The sequence below is a fragment of the Trichechus manatus genome, unplaced genomic scaffold (assembly GCF_000243295.1).
Source record: "Trichechus manatus latirostris isolate Lorelei unplaced genomic scaffold, TriManLat1.0 scaffold00115, whole genome shotgun sequence".
NCBI lineage: Eukaryota > Metazoa > Chordata > Mammalia > Sirenia > Trichechidae > Trichechus > Trichechus manatus.
In genome coordinates this window covers 2,759,318-2,772,526 of record NW_004444051.1, presented here as the reverse complement: position 1 = coordinate 2,772,526, position 13,209 = coordinate 2,759,318, and the positions used below count along the sequence as shown (strand labels likewise).

Here is a 13,209-nt window from a genome sequence, read left to right as displayed (position 1 = left end):
ACCCCTGAAACATCCTTCTAATTGTCCTCATTGAGAGCAGGACAGCATCAAGTCACCTCATTCCCCCAGGGTCCCCATGACCTCCTCTGAGTCTCTTTCTACTACATGAACCCCCCATCTCATCCCAATTCAACTTTCAGGAGCTCTTTGTTTCATGGCCTTATTACACTGAACTTGAATTGTTCAATTGCATTCCACATTGTACTGAAAGATACATTTCAAAATGGATACACATGGACCCTCTAAGTCTGTGATGAGAGAGTCAAACTTTTTTAAGTCAACTTCCTAAGGCTCATATCTAAGCCAGAACATGCTCCCAGAACTAAACCTATAGGGATAAAGTAAACCAGATCACGAATTAATAACCCAAGGATGATGGGAGACACCTTCTCTGGAGTTACTTGAAATCAGACTGCAAGATATGTCCCCAAAGTCATATCCCAATTCTAACCATTCCAAATCTTTTTCTACATATAGTCTTGATTTTCTCTTTCCTTCTATATTGCTTCTTTTTTTTTTTTTTCTCTCTCTCTCTCTCCTAGTATTCAGCACAATTTCTTCTCTTTTTGTGGAGAAATTTTACCACAGTCAAATATTTTTTCTACATCCGTATCCTTTAAATTTTGTACTCACTAGCACTGTTTTGTGAATGGTTCTATGAAAATTGTTATATATTTCTATACACCCCCCCCCCAATAAAACTCATTGCCATCGAGTTGATTGCAACTCATAGTGACCCTATAGGACAGAGTAGAACTGCCCCATAGGGTTTCCAAGGAGCAGATGGTGGATTCAAAATGATGACCTTTTGTTTAGCAGCTATAGCTTTTAACCACTGTGCCACTATAGATGCTAAAATTTAACTCATTTGTTTATTCAACAAATATTATTTAGTGTCTTGTATGTGCCAGATAGGAGTCCTTGGGTGATAAAAATTGTTAATGCTCTCGGCTGCTAACTGAAAGGTTGGAGGTTTGAGTCTACCCAGAGGCGCTTAGGAAGAAAGACCTGGCAAGCTACATCCAAAAAAATCAGCCATTGAAAACCCCATAGAGCACAGTTCTACCCTGACACAGATGGGGTCACCATGCGTGTGAATTGACTCTAAGGTAAGTGTTTTTTATGTGCCATATACCATTTGTACTGATTAGGGATTAGGGAGGATGGATACACAAAGAAGGGGACCATTTGAGTTTCTGTAGTTGCATGTTCCTGAGATTTCCTTTAACATCTTTACTGTGAAATAAAATACACCAACAGAAAAGTGCATAAAACATGAAAGTACCATTTCACAAATAATTATAAAGCCAGCACCCAGTGTAATAGGCAGCCTTCTAAATGGCTTCCAGTGATCCCCACTTCCTGGTACTCACACCCTTATATAATCCCCTCGCCTTGAGTATAGGCTGGACCTAGTGACTTGCTACTAATGAACAGAATATAGCACAAGTGATGGGATATCAATTCTGAGATTAGATTATAAAAGACTGAGGCTTCTATCTTGCTGGTATTCTCTCTCTGGCTCTTCTTGCTTGTTTACTCTGATGGAAAGGGCCACCTGAGGGTAAGCGTCTGGTCAAGAGCCAGTAAGGAACTGAATGCTGTCAACAATCACTAAATGAGCATGGAAACAAATCCAGCATCAATTGAACATTGAGATGTCTGCAGCCCCAGTCAACACCTTGATTTCAGCCTTTTGAGAGATTCTGGGCAAATGTCTTGTGAAAGCAATTGTGAAATAGAGCTTTGCGAAAGACTCTAAAGTAGTGGACCCAGCTAAACTGTGCCTGGATTTCTGACCCACAGAAACTCTGTGATAATAAGTTTGTGTTGTTTTAAGCCATTAAGTTTGGGGGCAATTTGTTATGGAGCAACAAATAAGTAATATACCCAATAACAACACTCAAGTCAAGAAATAGAGCTTTGGCAGCACCCAGAAACCCCATCTTTGTCCTTTTCGAATTGCAAGCCCCTCTATCCCCACTAGAGATGATAACTGTATTCATTTATAAGATAGTAACCTCCTTTCTTTCCTTTACACACCAGCTCCTCACTTATCAACTGTCTTATTAGACAACATTTTGCATTTGCAACAACAGTAAAAAATCTACTGTCTGACTATTTCGTGCATCAACAACGTACGTCTAGCAGTAACAAATGCCTAGGTGTGAGGTGAGAGTAACACTGGTTGTGATGGTTACTGTTATGTGTCAACTTGGCTGGGACATGATTCTCAGTGGTTTGGCAGTTATGTTATGATGTAATTTGACAGTTATATAATGATGTAGTCATCCTCCATTTTGTGATCTGATGTGAGCAGCCAATCAGTTGAAAAGAGAGTTTTCCTGGGAGTGTGGGATGCATTTAACATAATTTTCACATAATGCTGATTTCCACATAACAACCTGGTCTTTGGAACCTAACCATGTCAATAAGTGGGAAGTGGGTGTATAATTTTACTACCTATTTATGAATGCATCCCTACATGGTATAGTTGGGTTTTAGAAATTTATATGAATAAAATATTACTGTATTATTCTTTTATGTCTTGTTTCTTTTGGTCCACATTATATTTGTAAGATAAATCCAAGTTGTTGGATGTAACTGTGGTCTATTCATTTTCACTGCACTATCATATTCTTCATAACTTTTTACCCATTCTAATGTTGATGGACATTTGGATTGTTCTCAGTTTGGGACTATTACATCAATGATGCTATCTAGATAGACATACATGTATATGTATCCTGATGCACATGTACACACATCTAGCTATTTGTGGAATGCTCAGGTTATAGAATGTGCTTGTCTTCCCTGTATTACAAAATGCCACAAGATTTCTGTTTTCTGAAGTGGTAATACCAGTTCCATAGTCATCTTAAAGGAACAAGGAGAGAAAGGGGGAAGGAGAATGGTAGGAATTATTTACTTATTTTTTTCTGGTAAAAAATACATAACAAAAGAAACAAAAACACTTTTGTGTTTGGTTTGTTTCATGGACTGGTATTTTTTTAAATGCCCACGGCTTTTAGTTCTCCAAATTACATCAGTTTCTGTTTTAACTGGAATACCCCTATGTGTTGCAGGATTAAGTCTATTGGACTTTAATGAATTTGTTAATTATGATCTGTTGAGACTCAAACTATTCAGGTCAAAGACACAAAAGCATATGAAGTCTAATCCTTTTTTCTGTCCCTACCTATCTTAAGCTTTATGCAGGCATCATGTTTGAGGATCTGTCCAAAATAAACACTATTTTCTCTGGGTTTTTTAATACATTAATTCCACTAATTATAATGAAATAAGAATTTTAGGACACTGGGAAAGAGACTTACCAAAGAGTTTTAGATATCCTCTTATTCCCTATCAAATATGCCCAAATAGGATGTTATTTTCTCTTTATTGACAGTAGTTGGGAAAATTCATTCCAAACAACCCAGATCTATGACTTAGCCCAAGAGACAGAGGTGCTGTAGAAAATTTCAATGTACAAGAAACTTATGCTCTGCAGTTTCAGCAAAATTGAACTGTGCCCTCACTCTGTTTTATAACATTTCCCAGGGCTGAAATTGAATCTACTCATTGCCACCTCTGGTATTTATTCCCATTAGACTTTAGGCAGGTGAATCCCAAAAATATTTAGAGAACTGGACTTTCCATATCAGGATAAAATGCAATGTCTTAAAAAAAAATAGATATTTATTGCTTACTCAGATGAATGTCTCAAGATGAGGAGTCCAAGCTGTCAGGATGGCTCTGCTCCACATGGTTATTCAAATATTCAGGTTTCTTTCCTCTCATTGGTCCATTATTACATACAGTTTTGTCCATTTCTGTATGCTTAAAACTGAATTGCAAGCATAACCACATTCTAGTTCACAGGGTCTGGAAAGAGAAAAAAACAAAAGCAGAAATTTCCTTGTAAGCAAGTGAAACTGATGTTGGACCGTATATAGCTATATGCAATATATGGCACACATATAAGACTATAGCTTATATATGGCACACATATAAGACTATGGTTAAAAAGAGTAAAACATTAACTCTAAGTAGACTTAGAAAAGCTTCAAGTGTATATTTTATTCCCTACAGCAACCACTAAACATAGATAGTTGATAGTTAGATATAGATAGATAGATAGATGATATATACATACATAGATAGATGATAGATAATATGTTCAAAAAGCCAATAGGCAAATTAAAATGAAATACTAAAAAAAATCAAATATTGTAACAGAAGGCAGAAAAGGAAAAAAAGAGAAAGAAGAGGGGCAAAGAGAGAAAGAATAAAAAAATAGTATACCTAAATCCAACCATATCAATAAGTACATTAAATACAATGATCAAAACACACTAACAGAAAGGTAGAGATTTTCAGCTTGGATTTAAAAAAAAAAGAAAGACCAACTATTTCTACAAGATTCTCACTTTAAATATACTGATATAGACAGGTTAAAAAGTAAAAGTGATATTGCCATGCAAACCCTAATCAAAAGAAAATTCAAGTGGCTATATTAATATCAGACAAAGTAGACTTGAAACAAAGAAAATTACCAGGAATAAAGAGGGACATTATATAATAATAAAAGGGTCAATTCACAAAGAAAATATAACATTCATAATTGTATAGCACCTAACAGATGTTCAAAATACATGGAGTAAAAACTGATAAAAGTGAAAGGAGAAACAGACAAATTCACAGTTATACTTGGGTAAATATACTAGATTATTCTTCTCCTTTGATTTCTTCAAAATATGTCCGACGATTGAAAGCAAAATTTATAACACTACCTATATGCCCAATACTATTTTACTTTCTCCTTATTGGATAAAGTTGAGAAAATTTAGCCCAAACAATCTAGATCTCTGATTTGGCCCTAGAGAGAGAGGTGCTGTGGAAAATGTAGATGTAACATATAAAACAACTATCCCAAAAGGTGAAAGTAAAGACATATATATGACAGTAAGTTTTCCACATTTCACTTGAAGTGGTAAAATATTGATTATAAATTGATTGTGAAAAGATAATTCCCAGAGGTACCACTGTAAAAGAAAAATTTACAAAAAGATACAGTCTGTTTGTGTCGTATTAGATAAATTAAAATGGAATATAAAAATTGTTAAATGACCCAAAAGAAGGCAGGGTATGGAAGAGGGAGGAACAAAAACAGAGGGAAGAAACAAAACAGAAATAATAAAATTATAGCATAATCCAAAATAATTAAATTTAATGTAAATGGTCTAAACACACCTTATAAAGGCAAGGATTGTGAGAAAGGATTTTTTTAAAAAATCATAACCTGCATAGGTTGCCTACAAAAAAACTCACTTCAAATATAATGATATAGGTAAGTTAAAAATAAAAAGAAATTTTGAAAATGCCAAGAAAATAGAATCAAAAGGAAGCTAGAGTAGTTATATTAATATTAGACCAAGTAGACTTTAGACAAAAGAAAATTACTAGAGCTAAAGAGGGACATAACACAATTATAAAAAAGTCAATTCACCAAGAAGACCTAATGTTAAATGTGTATGTATGCACCTAACAATAGAGATTCAAAATACATGAAACAAAGACTTACAGACTGAAAGGAGAAATAGAAAAACCCTGAATGATGGTTGAAGGATTTGCTACTCCTCTCACAGTAATTGATGGAACAAGTATGCAGAAAATTAGCAAGAATAGAGAAGACCTCAACCATACTATCAATTAGCTTAACCTAATGGACATTTATAGAACACTCCACTCAGAACGTTTGTTTTTGTTTTTTGTCTCAAGTACACAGGGACAATTTTCTAAGATAGAACATATTTGTATCATAAAACAAGTCTTAACCAATTTAGAAGTATTGAAATCATACAAATTTCTTTCTCTGCCATAATGGAATTAAAATAGAAATCTATAACAGAAAGATGTCTGGAAAATTACCCAACTATTTGAAAATTAAACAATATACTTATAAGTAACCCATGAGTCAAACAGAAATTTAAAAATACTTTGAACTGAATGAAAACACAAGATATCAAAATGTATAAAATTTTAAGTGCATGTAGGAAATTTTATAGAATCAAATAATTATTTTAGAAAAGAAGACAGGTCACAAATCAATTATTTAATTTTCCACCTTAAGAAACTAGAAAAACAAGGGCAAATCAAATGCAAAGCAAGCAGAAAGAACAAAATAATGAAGAACAAAAATAAATTAAATTAAAAACAGAAAACAAAAATCAATGAAATTAAAGTTATTTTTCTTTGAAAAGAATAATAAGATTGATAAGCCTCTAGCCAGACCAAGCATGAAAAAAAAAAGTAGACACAAGTTACTAATGCAAGATATGAAAGAGAGGATATAAATAAAATCCATCCAAACATTAAAGGAAAATAAAAGAACATTAAGAACAAATCTGCACCCATAAATTTGACACCTTAGATGAATTGGACCTTAATGGTCCTATATTTGATAAAGAAATTGAATTATTCAAAAACTTCATAACTTGAGGATTTTAATGTTGAATCTTATTAAACATTTAAGGAAGAAATTATGCCAGTTCTACAAAATATCTTCCCAAAAAGGGGGGAAAAAGTGGAACAACACTTTCCAACTCATTTTATGAGGACCATATTACCCTGATACCAAAGACAAAAAAAAAAAAAAAATCACAAGAAAAGTACAGAGCTATATCCCTCATGAATATAAATACAATAACTTTCAATAAAATATTAACAAATCAAATCCAGCAATATATAAAAGAGTAATCTATCATAACCAAGTGGGATTCATCCAAGGAATGCAAGGCTGGTTTGACATTTAAAAAATCAATAAATGTAATTCACCATATTAACAGACTAAATAAGAAAAACCATATTATCTCAATAGATGCAGAAAAAGCATTTGGCAAAACTCAACATCCATTCACAACAAAAAACTCTCAGCAAAGTAGGAATAAAAGGAATTTAACTTAATAAAGGGCATGTACAAAAATTAAAATACAGCTAATATCCTATTTAATTATGAAAGAGTGAATGCATTTCAGCTAAGATTTAGAACAAGGCAAGGATGTCTTCTCTCACCATTGCTATTCAATGTCATACTGTAAGTCCAAGCCAGTACAATAAGGAGGTAAAAATAAGAAATAAAAGGCATACAGATTAGAAAAGAAGAACTATAGTGGTCATTATTCACAGACAATATCTCTGACAAAGAAACTGTACCCAGAACATATTTTTAAAAACTCTCAAAACTCAACAATAAGAAGAAAGCAAGTTAATTATTTAAAATGGCAAAATAGCTATTTCCCTATCGCCACTGAGTTGTGCTGAGGCGGAGGCCCTAGTGAGTTCAAGATTCGGCTCCACCCTCAACCCATTGCCATGGCCGAGGAAGGCATTGCTGTTGGAGGTGTAATGGACGTTAATACTGCTTTATAAGAGATGCTGAAGACCATCCTCATTCACAATGGCCTAGCACGTGGAATCCGCAGAGCTGTCCAAGCCTTAGACAAGTACCTTTATCAGTTTCAATAACTGGGTTGTTGCAACCAGAACAAAACTTCAACCAAAGAAAGGAAGTGTGAAGTTCAAGAGTTAAGTAAAAATGTTCCAAACAGCATCTGTTCTACAGGAAACCTAGGAAAAGTCCCCAAGCCCATTTTTGTGTGCTTGCAACCATGATGAGCCTGTGTATATTAAGTTAGTAGAGGCCCTTTGCACTGAATACTACATCAACCTGTTTAAGGTTGATGACAACAAGAAACTAGGGGAGTGGGTAGGCCTCTGCAAAACTGACAGAGAGGGAAAACCCCATAAATTGGTTGGTTGCAGTTGTGTGGTTGTTAGGGACTATGGCAAAAAATCTCAGACCAAGGATGTCATCAAAGAAAATTTCAAATGCAAGAAATAAACACATAAAAAACATGGCTCTCAAAATAATTAAATAAATAAAATGGCAAAATATTTTAACAGAGAGTTCACCAAAGAAAAGAAATGGATGGCACTAAGCAAATAAAAAGATACTCAAAGAGGCAGAGCCAACATGGCACTACGGACAGAAGCATCATGCTGTCCCTCCATAGCAATGACCCAAAAAACTAAGTTAAACAGAGAAGAACATCAATCCTGGAACCCTAAGTGTAAAATGAAGAGATAAGATCTCAACCCAGCACTGAATGGAATAAGAAACTGACAAGAGAACAGAGAGCAAGGATAGTTACGAGTGGAGGTCCACTATCAGCTAATGCAGCATGGATCCACCATCTTGCACTCTGGTCAGAGACAGGCATACAGAGAGTAGGGGAAAGCAGATTCATGGAGCTCCAGCAGGAGACAGAGCACCTGGTAAACAGCAAGACATGTTTTCCCACACCCAACCCTGCCTCCCCCTGCTTGACTCCGCCACTTCCCGGCTGGCCTATCCACTGCTTCCCAGTGGGCCGCAACTGTGGCACAGGAGGAGTTGATTCTGTGCCTCATGGATTCACCCCACACACACCGGCCAGCTTCTTCACAGCCATTTCTTTGTTGCTGATATTGCTTTTTTTTGGCTCTTTTGGTTTCTTCCCTGCCTCTCACCTCCTCCCTCTCCTTTCTCTCAAACACCTGACTCCATGTGCCAACTTCACTTCTTCTTGACAGGCTGTAAAGCGAGGCTTAGCTGGGGAACTGCTTCCTCGGTCGCTTCCTCAGTCTACACAGCCATGCTGGTGGAATCCCAAGGGGTTTTTCTTTCCTTCTTTTTTTGTTTTCCCTTTCTTCATTTCTTGTTTCTCTTCTCTAATTACCTTATTTTCTGTCTCCTAAATAGCTGGCACTGTATATCATCTCCACCACTTTTAGCTGGGCTGTACTGCACAGCATGGGAGCCAGTACTCTGATCTGTGCAGCCATGCCAGTGGGATCCCTAGGGGCATTTTTTAAAATTTACTTTCCTTTTTGTTTTTCTCCATTTCTCTATTTCTTGTCTCTCAACTCCAATGGTAAGCTCCCTCAGCATTTTTTTCTTTTGCTCCTGTTTCTCTCTTCTTTTCCATACCCAACCTAGATCCACACATCACAATTTCCTCCTCCACTCATTCCTACCTAACTGCGCCATGTGCTGAACATTGCACTCCTGAGCAGCAGAGGCATGACCTACAGGAAATTTCCCAGCACTGAACACCAGCTCATCTTGCTGGTCCAAGTACATGCCACAAACAACCCATCTCAGCCCATCCCCTTGAGCTAGACCTGCCCTGCTGCACCATAGCTGAGCGACTGGCCCTGCCTGTTAGACAAGGAGGTTAAAAATACTGTGTCCACAGACAAGCTAACGAAAAAGAAAGCACAGACCGCCTGCTTGGATATAACCAAATTAAAAAAAAAAATCAGGATGAAACAAACAGCTCTACAATCAACAAATGAAGAAAATACCTACTGAATGTCCCAAAGACAGCAGACAATATCAAAACATATTAAAAAAACAGGACAGGATGGTTCCAGTAGGCAACCAAAATAAAACACCAGATGACTTTCCAGTAGAAGAAAATGCACTAGAACTACCTGATAGGGAATTCAAATCTCTAATGTTCAGAGCTATCCAAGAGTTGAAGCAAAAAGCAGACAAAAATGAGGAAAAAAAAAACAGACACATTCTTGGAAAAGGCAGACACATTCATGGAAAATATAGGCCAAAAAGTGGAAGAATTCAAGAAAATAATACAGAAACAAAATGCCAAAATAAATTCACAACTAGAAAACATGCAAAAACAATTAGAAATCCAAAAGATAAACAAGATTTCAGAAATGGACAGCATCACAGAAGGACTGAGGAACTGGTCTGAACAATGGAAGACAGGATCAGCAAAATTGAAGACAAATACGTGGATACAACTTTGATGGAAAATCAGAAAAAAGAACAAAGAAAAATGAAGAAACCCTGAGAATTATGTGGGATACAATAAAAAGCAAAAATTTGCAAGTGATCAGAGTTCCAGAATGGGGAGAAAATGGAAAACACAGAGAGGATCATTGAAGAATTGCTGACAGAAAACTTAACTAATATCATGAAAGATGAAAAGCTGACCATTCAAGAAGCTCAACCCACCCCCTATAGGACACACAACAAAAGTAAATCACCAAGGCATATCATAATCACACTCCCTAAAACCAAAGACAAAGAAAGAATCCTGAGAGCAGCTCAAGAAAAACAAAAAGTCACATACAGAGTGGAAACAATAAGATTAAGCTTGGATTACTCAGCAGAAACCATGCAGGCAAGAAGGCAGTGGAATGACATAAATAAAACCTTGAAAGGAAAAACTGCCAACAAAGATTAATATATCCTGCAAAACTCTCATTCAACTATGATGGTGAAATTAGGATATTTCCAGAAAAACAGAAATTAAAGGAATATGTAAAAACCAAACCAAACTTATAAGAATTATTAAAGGGAGTCCTTCAGTTTGAGTACAAATAATATTAGATGACAGCCTGAATCTAGGACATGAGATAGCACCAGCCAGATACCAACCTAAGAAATGAACTCTCAAGGACTATTCACAACCAAAAGATTGAAAACAGAGAACCAGAGAGGTTAATCTGCAAATGACAACAAGGTCAGGCAATTAAAGAGGGAATGAATGGTGTAGGTATAGAACTTTCTAATGGAGAGGAAGGCAAAGCAATCAATACCAAGTAATGATAGACTGGTTCAAATGTAGGAAGATAAGGGTAAATTTCAAGGTAAACACAAAGAAAGTTAACAAACTGACTCAACAAAATAAAGAAGAAAAACAAAGTCTCATTAAAAATAAAATCTATAAAAACAAAAGAAATGAAAAAATCCACAAACAAAAGAAATTCAGCACAGACTAAGAGAAACAAAGAAAACGTCAGCACCATAAAAAAAAGCACTACAAAATGACAACAATAAACTCACACCTAGCAATAATTACACTGAACATAAATGGCCTAAATGCAGCCATAAAGAGACAGAGAGTGACATAATGGATAAAAAAACAGGATCCATCAATATGCTGTCTACAAGAGACACACCATAGAAACAAAGATGTAAATTTATTAAAAATCAAAGGATGGAAAAAATATATATACCAAAAAAGAGCAGGAGTGGCAATACTAATCTCAGATAAAAAAGACTTTAAAACAAAATCCATCATAAAAGACAAAGACAGGCATGATATCATGATTAAAGGGATGATCTAGCACGAAGACTTAACAATAATAAATATCTACGCATCAAATGACAGGCCTCCAAAATACATAAAACAAACTTTAACAGCACTGAAAAGAGAAATTAACATTTTCACTCTAATAGTAGGAGATTTCAACACACCACTCTGGGTAAAGGACAGAACATGTAGAAAGAAACTCTACAAAGTACAGAAGATCTAAAGGCAACAGTCAGCCAACTTGAATTCATAGACATATATAGAACACTCCATCAAACAGCTACAAAGTACACATTCTCTTCCAATGCACATGGAACGTTCTCCAGAATAGACCACATCTTAGGCCACAGAGCAACCCTCAACAAAATCCAAAACACTGAGATAATACAAAGTATCTTCTCTGATCACAACACCATCAAAAGAGAAATTAACAACAGGAGAAAAATCAATTACAATGAAACTAAATAACACCTTGCTTAAAAACCACTGGGTAAAACAAGATATCAAAGATGGAATAAAAAATTCCTAGAATCAAATTAGAAAGAAAACACTTCATACTAAAACCTCTGGGACATCGCAAACACAGTGTTCAGAGGTCCATTTATAGCAATAGATGCACACATCAAAAAAGAAGAAAGGGAGAAAATCAAAACATTAGCTACACAACTCGAACAAATAGAAAGAGAACAGCAAAAGAAGCCTACACCCACCAGAAGAAAGGAAATAATAAAGATCAGAGCAGAAATAAATGAAATAGAGAATAGAAAAACAATAGAAAGAATCAACAAAACCAAGAGTTGGTTCTTTGAAAGGAACAACATAATTGACAAACCACTAGCCAAATTTACAAAAGGAAAACAGGAGAGCTCGCAAATAACACAAATAAGAAATGAAATAGAATACATAAAAAGAATCATAACAGAGTATTATGAAAAACTATACTATAACAAATTGGAAAACCTAGAGGAAATGGACAAATTTCTAGAAACACACTACCTACACAAACTATCACAAATTGAGGTTGAAAATCTGAACAGATTCATAACAAGAGAAGAGATTGAAAAGGTAATTAAAAAAACTCTCAATAAAAAAAAAACTCTGGCCCAGATGGCTTCACTGGAGAATTCTACAAAATATTCAGAGAAGATCTTACACCAGTACTACTCAAATTATTTCAGAACATAGAAAAGGAAGGGATACTTCCAAATTCATTCTATGAAGCCAGCATAATGCTGATACCAAAACCAGGCAAAGACACCACAAAAAAAAATTACAGACCAATATCTCTCATGAATATAGATATAAAAATTCACAACAAAATTCTAGCCAATAGAATTCAGCAACATATCAAAAAAAAAATACACCATGATCAAGTAGGATTCATACCAGGTATGCAAGGATGGTTCAACATTAGAAAATCTATCAATATAATCCATCACGTAAATAAAAGGAAAGAATCACATGATCATCTCAATCGACACAGAAAAAGCATTTGACAAAGCCCAACACCAGTTCCTGATAAAAACTCTCAATACAATAGGTATAGAAGGAATATTCCTCAACATAATAAAAGGTATCTATACAAAACCAACAGCCAACATCATTCCTAATGAAGAGAAGCTGAAAACATTCCCCTTGAGAACAGGAACAAGACAAGGATGTCCCTTATCACCACTCCTATTTAACATCGTGCTAGAAGTCCTAACTAGAGCAATAAGGCAAGAAAAAGAAATAAAGGGCATCTGAATTGGTAATGAAGAAGTAAAACTGTTCCTATTTGTGGATGACATGATACTATACATAGAAAACCTAAATGACTCCAAGAGAAAACTACTGAAACTAATAGAAGATTCAGCTGAGTAGTAGGATACAAGATAAGTGTACTGAAAATTCGTCGGTTATCCTAAACACCAACAAACAGAAGGACAGAAAGGAAATCAGGAAAACAATACCATTTATAATAGTCCCTAAAAAAATAAAATACTTAGGAATAAATCTAACCAGGGATGTAAAAGACCTATACAAAGAAAACTACAAAACACTA

General features: G+C 35.3%; 1 pseudogene; it reads left to right on the top strand.

Moving 5' to 3' along the window:
• The first annotated feature begins 7,374 nt into the window (after positions 1 to 7,374).
• On the top strand, positions 7,375 to 7,910 carry LOC111821917 (40S ribosomal protein S12-like; annotated as a pseudogene).
• Positions 7,911 to 13,209: the final 5,299 nt, after the last annotated feature.